Below are 7,943 nucleotides of genomic sequence, written 5' to 3'. Positions count from 1 at the left end.
CAAAAATATAACATGGAATGGCACTAGCAGACTGTGTGGAGCCACAAAGGGATCTATGCTGAGATTTGCAACACTTAGAGTTCTCCCTAGGACTTATAAATTTATTTAAATGTTTCTTACTGAACACACCTAGGATTTAAGTCTTAAGATTTAAGGTTTAAGAAAACTATCGAGCAACTCAGCACTGAACTTGCAGCCAAAAGATCTGCAAAGTAGGCAATCCCTTAACTTGGCTTCAGGGCCACATGTGGTAGTACTCTGAAAATGTATGTGCCACACTAGGCTTTGCACAATATTAACCTGGGGGAATGGTGCCATTTCCCACTTTTACTCAACAGTCAGGTGGGTTAGAGGACTTGTCTGAACTGGAGGGAGTCCAGGTTTAAGGTAAGCATTTTTCACTGCATGGCTGTCTTTGTAGATTAAGACAAATCTTTTGTGCATGGCCACATGTAAATGTTTAGAGGTCTGTGATATTTTCTGAATGAAAGTTGGGTACTGCAGAATTATCAAGTGACAGCAAAATGGGTCTTTAAGAGTAGAAGGGATTAGAAGCTTTGGGGTATAAATTCTCTTGTGAATCTAGTACCAGGTGCTAATATTTAGGTAAGCATTACCGTCCTGAATACAGAACTGAGATATTAAAAAATATAAAAAGTAAAAAATAATTTAAAAAATAAATAGTTTGAAATATTCCTAGCTCCTGGTTCAACTCACCAAAATCTATCAACCTAAAATTCTACATAGGTATAGTCCCATCCCCGGTGATGGGACTTCTCTGCAGTTAAAGGTAAACCATACCATATGTGTGAATATTTGCACTAGGGGAGTCAAAAACAGAGGTATTCTCACCTCATAGATATTTTCCTAGCTTTATTTAGTTCATGAAACATTAATTGCTGGAATCAGAAAGCAAAATTATTTTAAACCGACAGACATGATGAAAAGCAATGCCTTTGTGTATTAGTCCAGTATGTCTGTTGGAGAGCGATTAGACATCAACAGCAACTTCATATATTTAGTAAAGTTTGCACAGACAATTTTGAGTTTATAAAGTGTGGCATTGTTCTGGAGTGTACCCTGACGTGGACTTTATGAAGAATGCACAAGGTAGTACTGACTTTATGAAGTCTACGTTGAAGACAAGTATCAAATTGAAAATAAAAAGTGAAGCCAGTCTTTGATATGTGACTTGGAAACTCATGCCAATTTGCTCCCTGAAAGCAGCCATTTCATTGATGCCATGGGGTTTCACTCAAATCACAAGACTTGAGCCTATTTTACTAGATTGTGAGGTTATTTTAATAGTAGGGTGTTCAGAACCCTAAGCAAATTCTTATTTCATCGGAAAACAATGAAAGAAACTGGAAAATGACATGACAGATAATTTCAGATATGAAATACAATACTAGAGAAATTTCATCCACATAGTCCTGTGCACTCGCTCATACAGATCTTTGCATAATAAGCTGTAGGATATGGACCAGCCAGGGGAAAGAAAAAAAAAAAAAAACGAGTGGAAAAACTATTGTTCTGTGAGTTTCTCCTGCAGACCTCCCTCCTCTGACACAAATGATGAATTACTCTTGAAAACCAGCCACACATTATGGGACAACTGATCATTTGCAGAAGGAAGGTTAATATGGCACAGCAGAGGAAACCTCTCCCAGGTGTGAGCCCTGATCAGTGCAATAAAAGGCCATGAATCTTGTAGGTCTTCCTCTTATTCCTAACTTTCATTCTTCATAACAACACAGCTTCATCTGGACAGGAGAAGAGGAACAGAGAAAAAGAGGGTGTGTGAAGGTCACACCTCTCATCAGCCAAGATCCTCTCAGTTGCTCCCAGAAGAGGTGAGAGGTAGGTCTTCGAAACCTGGAGAATGAAGAAGGAATTGAACTTGGGTGTTTCACTTCCCAGGCAAGTTCTCTTGACCCCAAGCTGTTATGTAATATTAGAAAGAAAAAAATAGCTTCTGAATGAACACATTTTAAAGCTAAGTTTTCTGTTGTTTGAATGCCAATTTATCTTCATAAGAACCGAGGCTATTCTTGAGCTGGGCATCTTGTAAGAAGCATACATGTGGGACAAGTAACAACCACAAAAGAACAGAAATATCCAAAAATCTCAGACAATCAGTCTATCTTCAGGTCCTGGAGAATGCATGAAGACAACTTCACTGCAGCCATAAACAAGGCATCTGGAGAGGTGAGATTCAAGGTGTGACCTTTCTCTGAGCATTTGTTCTCAACTCTCAGCTTGCCTTGGCAGCTTTTGCTGGGGCCACTGTGGGGTGCCCAAATCCCCACAGATTGCCACTCTAAAAGGAACTGAAATAGCTGAACATGACTTCTGCTGTCCATGGGCAAGGAGGCTGGGTACTTAAGAGTGGCCTCTCATGCTTAAATGTTAGACATATACATTTCTTCCCAATGCTTTGAACTCTTTTGGTCAGTAGTACCTGACTCTCATGTCTTCACACATCATGGTTCGGAATGATTGTGCTCTAATTTTCAAATTAGGCAAAATTCCTTGTATCAAAAAGGAAACCCTGCTTAATGAAGGGCTACAGAGCTTTTATAAAAGTCAAATGAATAAGACTAGTTATTGGTTCTTCCTCCTCACACCCTCATGATCTGTTATGCAAATCAAAGTTTAAGTTTGTGACTTTCCTTCAAAACATTATAAATGCTTCTATATCTCATTGTAAATAGTATCTATATTGGTTTTGGCTTACACTGGAGATAGAGAATGAAATTTCCCTTTTTTTTTTTTTTTTCAATTTCTCAATGCATGGATTGCCTGCATAATATAGAAAACAGCTGTTTTATTAAAAAACAGGCACACAAAAATTAACAGCTCTAAACATTGTATGGATTTTTTTCCTTCTTATCAAGCTATTGATTAGATTAACATAATTCACTTTTGAGAAGAGGACAACTTACCATTTGGATCCATATTTTGATTAATTATTCCATAAAACCTCTTAGTTTATAAATTGGTCATTTCAGAATTCTAGTTCCAATGGTCAGGCACTCAAAAATTTAGCAGGTTTTGGGTTACTCAGTTGTGGACACTGGAAAGGATCTTTTTGTTTTTAATTTTTAAATGATTAAAGTATAGCGTTACAATGTAGACAACACTGTCTTTCTAGCTACCAAATCTATGAGCTAAGATGATTAACTTTATCAAGTGTAAATCAGTATGAAATTGATTAAATGACCTGGCAAATTCTGTCATTCAGCTGGAGAGGAAAAAATAAAAACAGTGCAATGTTTCAACAGCTGTTTCATTGCTTGTCCATTACTTAACAAATAAAATACAGCAGTTTGTGTATGACGAGGCAATGTACAGATATTGTTTTAGAGCATCATTATGAGTCTGGTAAATACGTTTAGACTAGGAATATGAAAACAAACTGTAATTTTCTGTAGCGGTGTTTAAAGGGCTTATGATTGGCAGCATAACTGATTGTATTGACCAAAAGAGCTGTGGACATCTGGCTTTCTAGCCCTACAGATGAAAGACCATATGTTATAAAATATATATATATATATATATAGTGTGAGAGGGGAAGAAAATGGTAGTAGGCTCAATACATGAACAGGGGTCAAAGCTAGCAGCAATCCAGTCATGTCATCACTGTTGCTCCAACAAGGGGTGAATTCTGTAGGGCTGTTGGGCAATGGAGAAATGTTGTTGACTTGTTGACAAACACACAGTTGGGCTAACAACTGAATACCTCTGAAAGTCTCAGGGATCTCTTTGCTTCGCTTTCCCTAATGATGATATAAATAACAGCCTACATTAGAAATGCCTGCAATTTACCCAAACCATCTCATGTCTGTACCATCAGCTGTTTCACCAAGCTTCAACTGTGTATAGTGTAACTGTTTAAGATCAAATTAGGGCATACTACAATTTTCAACATATATCCCAATTTTCCCATGCTTACAGTTCCGGAAACAATGCATCCATTCAAATTCATTGCATGTGAATTATGAAGGGACTGAAGGGCTCCTTTCACTCATAATTTAATGTTTGATGCCCTCTTTTCAAATCTTAGTGTCAAAGTTAGGGTCACAAGTTTAAAATGAGTTGCTTGTGCTGTTCCCTGTTAGAACTCACAAAAAGATACATTAATTTTATAGGTTTAGCTTCTGGTATGAGCTGTTAAAACAGCAATAACTTTACTGGTTTAGGGAAAAAAATGTTATTTCTAAATGTAAAATAGGACGTGATGTTACTTTACACATCACCAAGTGCTACATACTGGCATATCTTTCACTTTTGTGTTTTTGATAAATGAAAAACTGCGTATTGTAAACAGCATAAGAAAGTTCTGTTTGAGAAATGAGGGGGAACAGATCAGAGATATTTACTCTTCTCGAAGTCAGTGTAATACATTTCAGAAAGCAAATAAACAAAATTCACACCAAGTTGGCTGGCATTTTGAAAGGTGCTAACTCAGCATACTACTGCAAGTTTCTGCTGAATTGAGCACTTTTTATTCTTGAAACAAACATCTGTGATTCAGTGTGATAGATTTTAATATAGTTAGACAATACAAGTAGATGTGTTTTAGAGAAAAACATCAGTATGAGTGAATGGTTCTTGCAAGCTCCACAATACCAACTTTTAAATTATATTGAATAATAGATTTCACTGCAGATTGTTCCTATCTACTAAGAATAATCTCTTGTATTATTGAGTGAAGTCAACGGAGCAGATAAAAGGGTATTTTTCTCCAAAACATGATTTCAACTGTTTTAAATCAGAATTTTATGTAGTATACTAAACTACAGCATTTGTATATGTCAGTGCTTTCAGGTGACTTAATGCAGTGATATAAAAAGTGCCAAAACACACTAAAAATTGCAGAATTCACCTCTAATATTGTTTGTTTTCATATTCTCACTAGGTTAACTTACTTAAATCAATTCTAAACAAGAGCAAGAAGGGAAAAAAAAAAAAAAAAAGTAAACTCATTCCAGGAATAGGAAAAGAATGTTCTTCCTCATCTCCCAAGACAATAAGCAAATATGACCCCAAGTATGAAGCAGCTTCATTTTTTTTCTTGGATTTTTAAAAGCGAAGGCCAGCTATAAAGATTTTCTTAATCAATCTAAAATCCCAAACACCAGCTAGGTGTGGCCTATTCAATTTCTTCCCACAGCTTTCATTAAGGTTTTTACACAATACAGCCTCCAAATGAGCCAACTGCTTTGATTTCAAGGAGCACAGGCTGTAAGCAGTGTACAGTTGCTCTTTGCCACCCCACCTCTAGCGTCCTCAAGGAAGCGTGAAAGTTCTCTAGATACTTGCAAAAGACAATTGCACAACACTTCATGTTCAGTAATCATTTTGTTATTGGGTTCAGATGATAAAGTGGATACAGATGTTCATTATCAACAAAAGCATGTGTAAACAAGGAAGCAATCCAAGAAGCTGCTAACAACTGAAAAGTCCAAGGCTGACCATCATATGTTGCCGAGTCACAGACATCTATCTTTAAACCTAAAAAAGAAATCTGCCCTCTCTACAATCAATAGGAGTGTAAACTGGATTTTTGTCATCATACCCACCCTTAAAGCATAAAGGCCATTTTATACATGGCATATTTAAACCTCAGTGGCCTAAATGTGCAGAAAATCCTGCCAATTTCCAGCTAGCCAGGATTTGCTCCTACAAATCTTTCCATACGGTCTCTTTGACACACCTTTCCCCCAGAAGCTCCACTGGCTGTGAGGCCGAGACTCATAGCCTGGTTTTGCTGATCTTATTTCTAGTGACAACAATAGGTAATAAAACAGACCCCTCCTGGGGCCTTTTCCAGGGGTATTTTCTCTCACAGTTTCCCAATGAAGGAGGAAAAACACAAAGAAAATCAACTGCGGGGAGTCTCAGCTTCTGCTCATCACGTCAAACATCCCAGACTCCATCCTTATCCTCTGGAGGGAATCATTCACATGCAGAAGATTAACCAAAAGGATTAGCATGCAACCGGATTATCCACACAGACAGGACAGCTCAGTCAAGTAGTAAAATGGCACCTTTATGTGTTTTCTGCCTTTTAACCTCTAGGTTTCTGGGCTCTTGGTACTCATCCCTTTAAGCACCACCATATTTTAGGAGCTGCTGAATACACACAATGGATGAAGGTACATTGCTGGCTGATCTGGCATGTCCGAGTCATTTCTCATCAGCCACAAGATGTCAGTGTTGCTGAATGTTATTATTCTCACCTGCAAAGAAGCATCTCTGTATGTTGCTCAAGGTGGCTGTCGACATTAGGCTTTGCGCAGCAAGCTTAACAAAGTAACCAAGAAAAAACACACGGTCAAGGACAATAAAAAGCTGCATAACAAAATGAAGTGTATTATTAATGAACCATAATAAATAAAACTTGAAGTATGTGGGTATTGCTGCCACCTTCTCCTAAAGTAAAAACTCTTGTATCTTTTCACAAGTCCCAAAGCAGCTCATGAAAAAGTTGAGCTTGGCAGATGGCTCTTGCATAACGACATCACTTTGAGCGGAGCAACTGGAGATGACACCAGAGCTGTTTCATCAGGAAGAAATTAGTCCATCCAACCAGAAATGAGGCTGCCCAGGAACTCTGGCTCTACCAACTCTCACTAAATATGATAAATGAAATCAAAGGACATGCTAATGGACTATCTGTCTTCCCTTTTTTTGTTCCTAGTATATCAGGCTTTGGCAGAAAGCTCTGCCCATGTAGCTCCACCATGGAGCCCTTTCTGTGTCCAGACTCATTTCCTCTCAGTATCACTTCCCCAGTTGTATCAGTACGTGTTCTTGCAAGGTCAAACTACAAATCAGATGATTGGACTATCTGGTTTTAAAACACTCTTTCCTTTTCCCAAGCCTTACTAAAAGTTCAAGGTCAGGCAGAGGGGGAACTTTTGAACTGATATTGTTGTGGACTTGACATATTGTGAAACTGCACCTCGGATTTCCTCTGCAGACTGAATGACCTGCCTGTTGATTATTTTTCTGCTTCCTTCTTGGTTGCAGGAGATTTGCTTCACCAGCCACTAACTTGACTTCCACTTCTAAGTATAGCAAAGCAGTGGTACTATTAGCACAAGAACTCCTGTTTACATTATTTGCTTCCATTCATGTCCTCTGAGCTTGTTTACTTTCAAAACCACAGGAAGCAGGAATTTGGTGGGAGTAGAGACAGAACTGTTCAGCATGACACAAAAAAAATAAAATAAAATAAAATTGAATAGAGATGGATGAATTTATACACACATGTAGTTATAAAAATATACAATGGAAACATGGTTCTTTGGGTTGGGAAGTTAAGTAGACAGTTCAATACATTTCATCCATCTATAACTTCATTTAGAAAATATGAATATGTCTCCTAATGTCAAATCCAAGTATTTCCATTAAAGGAGATATATTGAAGGGGGGGAAATAGTTTTATATGATTCTTGCAACCTTTCATACCCCTCCATTTTTCCACAGAACACAATGCATTCTTTGAAAAATGCTGCAAAGCAACAACAATAAACCTCAGGGAAAGTCCTTCCTGCCTCCAAATTTTCCACTTGTGCTAAACTCCTAAACTAAGAAAATCCATTCCCCGTTTAGCAAAAATTGTTCTCAGTAAAGGCAACTTCTGATGGGTCCTCCCTGTTCTGTTAAGCCGCCTGTGTGCAGCAAACATAAATTCCTATTTTTAACTCTGCCTCATCTTTGCATTATGTTGAAAGCACCATCTTCTCTGCCTGGACTGAGGTTCTGGTTGCCGGCCTCATCCTGCCTCCCCTGCTAGCACCAGCAGGCCCAGACATGCCAATATTCACAGGTCTGCAGTAGCTGGCATGCCCAGGCGCTGTGCACACACGCAGGCTGACTCCGCACTGCGTGCACAGTGACCATTTGTCTGAGCGTTCCAGCTGCCTGGAAAT

At 38.3% G+C, this 7,943-nt stretch overlaps 1 long non-coding RNA gene across 1 annotated transcript; it reads left to right on the top strand.

The window, feature by feature from the left end:
- Nucleotides 1-913: 913 nt before the first annotated feature.
- On the top strand, nt 914-7,659 carry LOC308195206. The gene is made up of 2 exons (XR_013951326.1): nt 914-1,860; nt 4,922-7,659. It is a non-coding gene; the product is annotated as an uncharacterized lncRNA (long non-coding RNA).
- The last annotated feature ends 284 nt before the right edge of the window (nt 7,660-7,943 follow it).

Source organism: Anser brachyrhynchus (genome assembly GCF_964034855.1).
Source record: "Anser brachyrhynchus genome assembly, chromosome: 4".
Taxonomy (NCBI): Eukaryota; Metazoa; Chordata; class Aves; order Anseriformes; family Anatidae; genus Anser; species Anser brachyrhynchus.
Note: the sequence above shows the minus strand (reverse complement) of the source record. Positions and strands in the feature narration are given on the sequence as shown.